The following is a 12,130-nucleotide window of genomic DNA, read 5'->3' as shown; positions in this document are numbered from 1 at the left end:
TGGAAGTGGAGTTGTGGGTCAAGTGGTAGAGGACTAGTGTTACGTAAAAAAGCTCAAGGATAGTGCCCAGACTCCGAGTTCAAGTCCCAGGACCAAGGGGGGGGGGAAAGACAAGTCTAGTAAAACTGTCAAAATTTTCAAGTTGGTAGTACACATCTATGATTCCAGCACTTGGTAGGGTAAAGCAGGGGATCATGATTTTGGGGGCTACATTAGGTCACAAGCCAGCACTGGTTACCCAGCAAGACTGCTCAAAAGAAAGCAAAGCAAAATATAAAAACAAAAACGCCTACTATACTGTAACAGCTGCAAAATGCAACACACAACATTCTCCAGAGTAAGACAGATTAGACCAAAAATGATTTAGAAAGACTGAAATCATTAACTTTTTCTGATGATGGCATTAAATTGGAAACTAGAAACATAGACATTCATAACATACTCAAGAACAACCAATAGATCAAGTGAAGAATTAAAAAGGGAAAATTTGGCCAGGAGCTCGTGGCTCACACTTGTAACCCTAGTTACTTAAGAAGCTGAGATCTGAGGATCACAGCTTGAAGCCAGTCTGGAAAGGAAAGAGTGTAAAACTCACCTCCAATTAACCCAAAAAGCTGGAAGTGGAGCTGGGATGGGCACAAAAAGCTCAGGGACAACATCCAGGCCCTATATTCAAGCCCCAGGATTGGCACAAAAAAAGGGGGTGGCGCACGGAATTTGGCGTTACTTGACACAAATGAAAACACACTATCTTATCTTTCTGGGCAGTGGTGGTTCACACCTATTATCCTAGCTAATTCAAAAAGTTGAGATCTGAAGATCTTGGTTCTAAGCCAGTATAGGCTTATAAATTTAACACTCATTTCCAATTAACCAGCAAAATGCCAAACAGCAAGCATGGCACTAGCTGTGGGCAAGTGCTGAGCAAGAGCTCAAGCCTGTTTTAAAGCCCTAGAACACACACACGCATGAAATACATAAATTTACATATTCAAATCTATGAAACACTGCAAAGAAAGTTTTAATTAGAAAATTTATAGTAATATATGTTTATGTTTACATCAGAAAAAGAAAGAGCTCATATTGCCTAATACTACATGTAAAGAAACTAGAAAACAAAAATAAACTAAACCTAAAAGGAAAAAAATTATAAACAGCACAGTAAATATAAATACGCTAAAATGCAAAGTAGCAGCAACAAAGGTGTTTGTTGTTCTTTTTTTAAATAAAAATAGAACTCGGGCTGGGAATGTGGATTAGTGGTAGAGTGCTTGCCTTGCATGCATGAAGCCCTGGATTCCATTCCTCAGCACCACATAAACAGAAAAAGCCAGAAGTGGCGCTGTGGCTCAAGAGGTAGAGTGCTAGCCTTGAGCAAAAAGAAGCCAGGGACAGTGCTCAGGCCCTGAATCCAAGCCCCAGGACTGGCAACAAACAAAAACAAGAGGTAGAGTGTTAGCTAGCCTTCAGCATAAAGAAGCCAGGACAGTGGTCAGGCCCTGAGCCCAAGCCCCAGGATTGGCCAAAAAAAAAAAAAAAAAAAGAACTCTGTGGTTTTTTGTTTTGAATAGAGGGGACTGAACTCAGGGACTTAAGGCTTCCTACATAGGCACTTGATGACCTTACCACTAGAGAATGACTCTCAGACATAAAAAAAAAAAAAAGACTGACCTACTAATAATCAGAAACACAAAAGATCCTAACAACTTTATGAACAACTTCATACTAACAAACTGGATTGTATAAATTGAAAAATTCTTGGCCACATACAACTTAGTGTAATTAAATCAGTACAAATGTCTCCCATTAAATAAAAGCCCAGGACCTATGATGTCACATTAAATTCATTTAAGAAATAAATAGGGGCTGGGGATATAGCCTAGTGGCAAGAGTGCCTGCCTCGGATACACGAGGCCCTAGGTTCGATTCCCCAGCACCACATATACAGAAAAAACGGCCAGAAGCGGCACTGTGGCTCAAGTGGCAGAGTGCTAGCCTTGAGCGGGAAGAAGCCAGGGACAGTGCTCAGGCCCTGAGTCCAAGGCCCAGGACTGGCCAAAAAAAAAAAAAAAAAAACCAAAAAAAAAAAAAAAGAAATAAATAAAAGCCAAGTATGGTGGTATAAACCTATAATTCTAGGACTTAAAAAAGAGAATAAGATGTGAGGTTCAAAGTTCAAGGCCAGCTTGATAGTTCTACACTCACTGAGTCCTAGTCCAGATCAGGCTACATATAACAAGAACCTGTCTCAGAAAGTCAACACACAAAAAAAGCACGTACTAATTCTACTCAAACTGTTCTAAAATGTGAAGAGGTGGAGATACTTCCAAACTTATTCCAGGAAGCATTACCTTGATACCAAAATTACACAAAGACACAACAATCAACCAAATAACAACAAAAAAAAATTACTGGTCACTATCTTGATTATCATACATGTAAAAATATTCAACAGAATACTGCCCAATTTAACATTAAAAACATTACTGCTATGATCAAGCTGAGCTTCCAGGCCAGACCAGGCAAAAAGCAAGACTCCATTTCAAAAATAACTAGAGCAAAAAGGGCTGCTGGTGTGACCAAAGAGGTAAAGTGACTTCCTAGTGAGTACAAATACAAAGTTCTGAGCTAGTTCAAGCTAGTTCTGAGCTAGTTCAAGCCCTAGTACCGTTAAAAAAACCAAAACAACAACAAAAAAAACCCAATAACTGAAGAACCTGGAAGTGAGCAAAAGGGCTGGACACAGTGGTGAATCCTCAAGATCCAAGCTACTCAGGAGGATCCCAGTTTGAGACCACCCTGGTAAAGGTTTTCAAGACCCTCATTTCAACCAAAAGCAAAATTGGTACATATCTGTAATCCCAGCTACCAGGAGGAATAAATAGGTAGGAGGATCATGGACTGAGGCGGGCCAAAATGTGACTATTTCAAAACAAAACAAAAAAGTCCTTCCATTATAAAAAAAAAGGTGGAGGCATGTAGGGAACTTTTTTTTTTCCTGAATAATTATTTATTGTCAAAGTGATGTACAGGGGGTTACAGTTTCATACGTAAGGTAGTGGGTACATTTCTTGTACAATTTGTTACCTCCTCCTCCCTCATTTCCTGCCTCCTTCTCCCCTAGTAGGGAACTCTTAAGCTGTGAAACCTGGAAAAGGTTTGAGAGGTTGGAATGCCATGTGGACAGTACTCAGAATGCTGGCCATGAAAGAGTTAAAACAGACAGCTCTGTAGAAGGTTAAGAGGCTACAATGCCACCCCTTCCTTCCTTAGTGCTGGAAGGGCTGAGAGCTAGACCTTGAAAGTTAAAGTAGAACATGCTTTTGGATTCTGCCTGGTTTGTAGTCTTCACTTTCAAAATAATAAGGGAGCCAATTAATTATACAAACTGTTTCCCCATGATAACCTTCCCTGGTGAGCCTGGTGAGCTGGTGAGCCTTGGGCCCCCTGGTCCCTGCTGCTTCTCCATGTGCTATGTGATTAGCAACAGAGGCATGGCTCAAGTGGTAGAGGATCTGCTTAGCAAGTCATTGGGCCCTCAGCTGAAGAACCAGTACCGCCACCACACACACAAAAAGCCAATAGTTCCATGAAAAATGCTGAAAATCAATACCCATCGAAGATGTATATCAAACCCAAAAGTGAGATATTACCATATCCCAATTACAGTTGTTCTTATAAAAACAAAAAACCCAAAGAAAATCAGAATCCAGGTGTAGATGTAGATGTGGAGAAAGGAAAACTGCTACACACCAGGAACATAAATTGGCACAGCCACAATGAAAACAGCAGGGATAGTCCTCACAAAACTAAGAATACCTAGGTGTGGTGGTGCCTACCTGGAACCCGAGCACTTGGGAGGCAGAAGCATGAGGATCTTCAGTTTGAGGCCAGCATAAGCTAAATGGGAAGATCCTGTCTCAAAGAAACAGGGGCTAGAGATGGAGGTCAGTGGTAGAAAGCTTGAACAGCCTTGTGCAAGGCCTTGAGTTTGATCCCCAACATTGCAGAACAGAACACAAAAATTAAAAATCAACATGAAAAGTATCTCACCAATTATACAAAATAACTGGAGATGAATTGAGTATGTAAATGCAAGATTTGAAGCTACTAAAAGATATAGGAACTGTTTCAAGACATTAGAATGTACAAGTATTTCTTGGACAAGACCCTGAAAGCACAGGAAACAAAAGGAAAATAGACCAGTAAGATTATATGGAATTAAAAATAACCCAGAGAATGGGAGCAAGTATTTGCAAAGGATACAGAATCCAGAACATATGAGAAACTTGGAAAATGTATTAACAAAACCCCACATAACCCTATTAAAAAATGGGGGGCTGGGAATATGGCCTAGTGGCAAGAGTGCTTGCCTCATATACACGAAGGCCTGGGTTCAATTCCTCAGCACCACTTATATAGAAAAGGCCAGAAGTGGCGCTGTGGCTCAAGTGGTAGAATGCTAGCCTCGAGCAAAAAGAAGCTAGGGACAGTGCACGGGCCCTGAGTCCAAGCGCCAGGACTGGCAAAAAAAAAAAAAAAAAGAAAGAAAAGAAAAAAAGTGGGCAACAGAAACTCGACTGTCAACCTGAGGTGTAAGGCCAGTCCAAGCATAAAAATACTCAAGACTCCATCTCACTCAATGGTTGGGCATGGATGGTAGTGTGCACCTGCTAACCCAGCTACAGAGGAAGCACAATTAGGAGGACTGCAGCCCAAGCCAGCCTGACATAAAAGCAAGACCTACCTTGAAAATAACCAACGCAAAATAGAAGTTGCAGGTGTGCCTCAAGTAGTAAGGCACTTGTGTAACAAATGTGAGGCACTGATTTCAATCCCCAGCACCACTCCAGTCGAAAGCAATGACATGTTTTTCAACAGTATACAAATGGCTAGCAAGCATATGAGAAACTGCTCAGTATCACATATAAGAGAAATACAACACAAAACCACACAAGAACTGGCTAAAATAAATAGGGAGATAAACAATAAATCATTCATGACAACATGTATGGGAGCAGACATCAGCTATGTTGTATCAGGCAAGAAGGAGTACTGCATAGTCTCACTCTGATGTGTAATCTACAAAAGTTGATCTAATAGAAGTTGAGTCTACATTGGTAATTTCCCTATTGTGCTACGGCACAGTAAGATGGCTATAGACAATAATAATGTAGTATGGATTTCCACATGCTACAAGACAGGATTTTGAATATTTTCATCACAAAGAAATGGTCAAAGGGGAGACCAATGCTTTACTAAAACATTATTCAAAGAAACAACAAAACAAAACCTACCTTGTGAACACCAGTACGGATTCCAGCTGAAGTCTTATGTAAAACAAATGTAATCCATCAGACGAGGAGTGGTCACACCTTCACACTTGAAAGAATGTGATTTTTTAAAAATCATCTTTTTTATCTTGAAGTTACCTATTTTATATAGATTCTGCTCAGATACCCTCGCATAAAGTCATCGGAGAAATATTCCAATCTCAAACCTACTTTGCCAATGAAATATTGGAAACTTTATTTAAAACAAAACACAACTTGCAAACCTTGTGAGACAACAAGAGCAGTCCTTTTAAGGGCATAATTTATTTACATCAAGTTTAACACTGTTAGCAGTTCACAGTCAGACAACAGAGAATTAAATTAGAAAAACAAAAAACTGAAAATATAATACAATAACAATTAAGAACAAACACCCAACACTGCTAGTGTGACCCATGATTGACGTGTTTTCAGTTGGATCCCATGTTGTCTCACCGTGTACTGTGTCCCTTGGCAATGCACACAATGCCTGCTCCAGACCTCACCCTCTGTGCCCCACATACACCTGTAGACTGGAACCTTTGGTATAAACTCAGATTTTTCAAGACTCAATTAGCATAGTGGAGGACAAAGTTCTTTCAACCACAATGAAATGTTCAAACATCATTTTTTTTTAACCAAGCAAGCACTAAACTGGGGGTTCTGCAATGAGAGTCACTACAGAGGGGGATTAGAAAGAGGGGTAATAAGTACAGGGTCTGTAGGGGGATGAGTTTTTGTGCACATATAACAGCTCAGTCGGCCTGTTCATGCAGCACACCAAACATGCTACTGCTTCTGTCCACAAGCAAATATGTAACTCCTCTTTTTTCCAACTCCCCCTCTATTAATGGGCATAAGATTATTTGTGCCCATAAACTTGTAGCCTCTACACAGATCTGAGAAGTGAGGGATTTCCTTTACTGGATTTTATGAAATAAAGCATCTCATTGTTCTTTCCAGATTTCTGAATACTAATTTTCCTGAAGGATAATCTTTCTAAATTAAGGAGACTGTCTAATTAGTCAACACAAGGAGAATTCCCAAGATCTCAGAAAATTCTTTCACAGTGGAGTGCAGAGTGAAAACTAGATGTCAAAATGAAAGTAAGCTGGCTTATATGGCCTCCATCTCTCAGAAGCAACTGGCCCCTGGCATTCTTGCCACTTCCAATACACAGTATGGTACTTAAAAAATACAGAGTGCTATTTCAGATATATTAGCGATGATCCTAAAGTACTGCAAAATATCCTATTTTGTTGTAAATGCTGAAAATTAGGTACTCATGTGATAGTTGTATTAGCCACAAGTCTCATTCTTCAATGAAATTTTATAGGGCCTAAATATAGGAAAAGCAAATCTAGCAAACTCCAACTACACAATTCTCTGCATTCCCTTCCACGAAGCTTGTTAGCATTTGACAGTTTGCCTCCACCATGATTTTAGTATTAAGTAGTATGGTCAAAGCTACCAAGCTCTGTGTACAACTGAATAGTTTGAAGTGAAATGTAGCACCCAAGAACTTCCAACAAAGGATTTCACAGAACAGAGGAGAGGCATCACAATCCTGCCCCAAAGATGGTGTGTATGGTCTAGTTGTACCTAGCCTTTCAACTTAAGATATAATTTCCTATTACATGATCAGCAGGTTTTGAGACTGCACATACATCTGGCTGAGCTAACACGGCCAATTAAAAGGTACAATTTTTCTAGAAAAAGTTAAATAAGACACAGGTGCAAGGAAGTATGTGCATGAGGAAGAAAGGAAGAATGAAAATGAGAGGAAGGGAAGAAGGAAGAGAAAGAAGGAGAAAGGGAGGGAGGGAGGGAGGGAGGATGAATTAAATGAGAGCCTCCTTCCCTCAGTGAAGTTGGATGGAGAAGGGTATAGCCACTGGCCAGCTGGCATTCTATGGGAGAACACCACAAATGAGGGAGTCTCATTGAATGGACTTCTAACTTCTGATGCAGCTCATGTCTCCCCGCAAAATCAACACAGTGAAAGTCTTTTCCTCTGCAAGACTCATGAATGTGGAAAACAGTAAACGCAAAGCCATAAGGCTGGCCTTAGGAGAATTGGAACCTCAATCTCTGTCCCTCAGAAGGCTGAGGGCAGCCAGTCAAGATCTACTGTGTTTGGCATTACAATGGCCAGTCTTCATCCTCCTGTTATTCCCAGACATCACAAGACCTTGGAGCCAGGCAGGTGGCCTATGCAAATTGGTTGTTTACTTGTTTACGGGTAATTGCCAATCCTAGAATTATTTCTCCCCCCCTAACTGACACCTTTATCTTTTTTGATGTAGCCATCTTTCTGCCCTTATTGGAGTAGTCTCTTTGATGTAGCCATCTTCCTGCGTGTACTTTTGTCTGATAATGAATAAAAACCCTGTCCATGGGACCAGAAGCATCTGATGCTGGAGAGAGGCAGCAGGTCCCCCGGTACCCTGAAATCAATTCCAGGGTCTGGTCTCCATCATTGCTTTGCTCCCGGCCTTGCTCCCGGCTGCAGCGGCACACATGAACCCACATTTGAAGGCCCCTATCTCTACTGCTGACCACTCCAACTCTGCTCAGAATGGAGACAACTTGCTCCAGGCCTCCTTCCTCCGGGAGGAACACAGTTCTGTTTATCCTGACCACACAAGGGAGCCTGCCCTCATTTCCTGACCTCTAGGATCTAGGATCATAAGTCAGAAGGAAGGATTTCCTCACACACTCAAGATAGACCACGCCTCTCAGGAGGGAGGCATGGAAAACAATAGGCCCAAGGTAGAAACTTGTCTAGATGGTTATCATACTGAACCTTACAAAAGACAAAGCAGAGCGGATGACATCAGCTACAGGATGCTCTGGAACAGGGAGCAGCCCATCAGTAACAGACCATAGAGGATGGCAGTATATTCCAGCAACCACAAGCTTGCACTGAGCAGGGCAGGTAACAGTAGCTGCTACAGCAGTGCGGACACGTGCCCCAGAAAGCCACCTTTGATTTTTTGAAGTCTACTAGTTAGAAAAAAAAATGGAACTACTCAAATAGTATAGATACACTGACTGTTAGGAGTAGGCAAGTTTTAGAAGCAGCCAAGGCCTGGCCTCTCTGATTGGTGAGGCTAAGGCTAGCAGCAGTTTCCTAGGTTGTCACATGGAAAGTACAGGCCCCTTGGGTCAACCTGTATCAGCAAAGTATGGGCTCCTTTAAAGCTGCTTTTCTCTAGCTCTCTTAAATGTTCACCATTCCCCAATGGAAGTGAACCTCTTCAAGGTATCTGTGTTACTGAAGAGAAGGAAGAAAAGGTTAGGGATATCAGCAGCTAGTGTCTATCAATACAGAGAGGGGGTGTTCATGTAGTGATTAGGGCCTTTTTACATAAAAAAAAGATGGGCCATAAACAGTGCACAGTGCACAGAAACTGACACCACATAGAGACAGAGCAAATCAATGCAAGCAAGATAATGAAACATAAAAATCATCAAGGACAAAACCAGAGATAGCCCCATCAGCCCAATCTGAACTCCTGGAAGTGCAAGGTGAGAAGAGCCTAATAATAACGATGATATCAACAGCAGAAGTAGAAAGGAAGGCAAAGTCAGGGAGAAATGCAGCTAAAACTCAAAAATCGCCATTACTCAAGTTGTCTGTGAAGATTTTAATAATGGAATAAGTGAATTAAGTTCAGCTACTCCTCATAGGAAAAAAGATGATAAATGTCAATGTTATTTATAGTAGGAAACTAAGAAAGTAATTCCTCAAGGGCACTGGTTCTATGGTCATCCAGCTCCCCACCACCACAAAAGAAAACAACCCACAAGACCATGCAGGACATAAGTTAAAAACAACTGTCAACACCATGGATAATGAGTCTGCACCTATCACACTGAAGATGCTAGTTAATAGCTAAACATGGAGTGTGGAAATTTCCAAGATGAAGAAAGATTGCTTCTAAGGGCCCTATTCCTTAGAATCCCTTGGACCCTCTATTTTATAGCGTACACTTTACTTCTTGTTTTAAAATACATGGTCTTGAAGAAAAAAAATGGGCATGTAGACTCCCTCTGCAAGAGAAGAGTTGTGAAAAATGGAAAATGATACCATGGACACGGAAAAGGAAGAGGAATAGAAAGAAGAGGAAGATGGAAAGGACACAGAGGGTCTCCTTATGCCATCATTCCCACAACAAACTTCCGCTATGAATGGAAGCTTTGTTCATTTATCCGAAACTCCAGCGTTCATTTTTCTGCACATGTTACATGCTTTGGGGAAACTTCCTGGAATCAGAATGGCATAGTTAAAAGCCAAATACGTTTTGCTGCATGACACTGTGATAAGCACGCAGGAGTCAGAGGTACAGCTGCTGCAGGATGCCAAACGGTACGCTGAGCAGATCCAGGAGCAGCAGTTCCACCTGCAGCAAGCCGACGCCATCCCAGAAGCCTTCTCCACCAAGGTCTCCAAAATGAGAGAACCGCTGCTCAAATATCAGAATCAGTTCAATGCAGTGAGGAGAGAATGAGAATTCTGAGAGAAGGGTACTGAAGAATTGTATAAGGAAGTAATGCAGATGAAATTAGAAATTAAAAACTTATGGGAGGATTTACTAACTAAGCAAAAGCAATTAGTAAACTGACATGCCAATAAAAGAATATTTTAACTAGTTTCCAAATTAAAAAAAAAATACATGGTCTTTCTCTGTAGCACATGCTGGCCTCAAATTTATGATCCACTTGCCTGAACCTCCCAAGTGCTGTAATTACAAGTGTGTGACATCATTTATACTACTTTTAAAGGTAAGAATTAAACCAATATATTGGTTCCAAATATTTTGAGGTTATTCAGCTTGGAGCTGTAACTTCAGTAAAACATTTGCTATACTTGCACATATTAATAGCACTTTCATATTTACAAATGAAATAAATTATAGGTGATTCTTTATATATTCTGCATGTCCCCAACACATGAGAGCCTTTAAGTCAATCAGCATCTAATCAAATGTTATACAATTTTATATTATATTACATTTGATACTTTCTCAAAGTGCTTTTATATATATTATCTTAATAGTCACTAAGATACTGAACTTTTTCATTTAAATCTAAGCTGGTACTTGATATTCTTTAAGACCATTGTGCAGATTGCTGTTGCTGTGGAGGGCTAAGAGAAAAAGCTCAGATAATCATTAAGTCACTAGGTTTGCTGGTTGTTTGCATTGATAATGTTACCATTACTCAACATTTAAGCCCCTAAGGTCAGAGTATGCCAGGGAGCATATGTGCTTTACAGAATGTGCACCACTGAGGGCTGATTGTCTCTTTAACAAGAGTCACTTCTTAGCAGTGTCTCACAAGATAGAAGATATGGTAGAAAGATCGTAACCAAAAGTCAGGAGACTGAATACTATCCTTGAGTCTGCTACTATTTTGAGATCATTGACAAGTAACTAACCCTCTTCTCTAGTTTCTTAGACTATAAAGCAAAGGGCACTGACAATGTTCAGTGATGGGAGTTTGAAACACCTGAAGAGATTCTTTTATTTTTTGGCCAGTCCTGGGCCTTGGACTCAGGGCCTGAGTACTGTCCCTGGCCTCTTCTTGCTCAAGGCTAGCACTCTGCCACTTGAGCCACAGCGCCCCCTCTGGCCGTTTTCCATATATGTGGTGCTGGGGAATCGAACTGAGAGCTTCATGTGTAGGAGGCAAGCACTCTTGCCACTAGGCCACACTCCCAGCCCACCTGAAGAGATTCTTGGACAACACAATGACTGAGACTTCACTCCACTGGGAATTCTGATGTGGAGTGGGGCTAATTTATCTGTTTTTCTTCAAAACAAAACAAAACCATAAGGAATGATGCTATTGCAGTCCTGGATTATGTATTCATAACAGTAGTTAACATTTATGGAGTGCTCATTGTGTGCCAGGCACTTGAGCTAAGCATATTAAAAACACTATCATTTAACCCTTACAACAACCCTGAGGTAGTTACTATTATTATCCCTGTTTTGCATTGGGGAAACTGAGGCTTAGGAAGGTTATTATGATGTGCCTTTTAGACTGGCTTCAAAGCGCAAGTTCTTAGCCATTAAACTAAAAAATCTCTGTGGTTTAAGTAATTATGAACTGTGCCTTACCAGAAGCAGCATGTTGTGCTAATTATGAACTGTTTTACTTGCCAAATTTTAAATAGTGTAAGAAAATTTCCAATTTAAGCCTAGAAATGTGGCTAGGAAAGGGCCTGTAGTAACTATAATGACCTCTCTGCAGATGTCACTAGAAAAAGACGGAATAAATTTCTTGCGTAATAGAGCTCACGGCTTGGTACCGTGTTCAATTCACTGAAAGAACATGTGTAATACATTGTTAATGAGACAGCAAGTGTGTGTGTGTGTGTGTGTGTGTGTGTGTGTGTGTGTGTGTGTACCAAACTCAGGGCTTTGTGCTCTTATTCAGCTTTTCTGACCACTCTCCTAATACTGGCGTTCTACCAGTTGAGCCTTACCAACACTTTCAACTTTTTACTAGTGAAAAAATCTCAGACTTTCAACCTGGGCTGCCTTTAATCCATAGATCTCAAGTTCTTGAGTAAGTAAGTTTACAGGCATGTGCCAACCGCTCCTGGCTGAGAACAAAAAAGAATTTAAGGCCGTATCTCTAGAAATAATGATGGGAGGTTTTCACTTAAAATATTAAATTGTAATTTTACACAAAGCCTTCCAAGAGAGTAATCTGTGTAAAGCACAACCAAGAAGAACTCAAGATAAAACAATGAATTTTAAGGCAGATTTGAAATCTAAACTGAAATCCTATTAAGGGTAGATGAA

At 40.6% G+C, this 12,130-nt stretch overlaps 2 long non-coding RNA genes across 2 annotated transcripts; one reads left to right on the top strand and one right to left on the bottom strand.

Moving 5' to 3' along the window:
- The first annotated feature begins 1,192 nt into the window (after positions 1-1,192).
- LOC125359542 lies at positions 1,193-8,263 on the top strand. Its single transcript, XR_007212573.1, has 3 exons — positions 1,193-1,203; positions 4,202-4,205; positions 8,181-8,263. It is a non-coding gene; the product is annotated as an uncharacterized LOC125359542 (long non-coding RNA).
- Positions 8,264-9,985: 1,722 nt separating this feature from the next.
- Positions 9,986-11,796, bottom strand: LOC125359541. The gene is made up of 2 exons (XR_007212572.1): positions 11,044-11,796; positions 9,986-10,826 (listed from the first exon to the last, which is right to left on the bottom strand). It is a non-coding gene; the product is annotated as an uncharacterized LOC125359541 (long non-coding RNA).
- Positions 11,797-12,130: the final 334 nt, after the last annotated feature.

The sequence above is a fragment of the Perognathus longimembris genome, chromosome 11 (genome assembly GCF_023159225.1).
Source record: "Perognathus longimembris pacificus isolate PPM17 chromosome 11, ASM2315922v1, whole genome shotgun sequence".
Lineage (NCBI taxonomy): Eukaryota > Metazoa > Chordata > Mammalia > Rodentia > Heteromyidae > Perognathus > Perognathus longimembris.
This window is presented reverse-complemented; position numbering and strand designations above follow the sequence as displayed.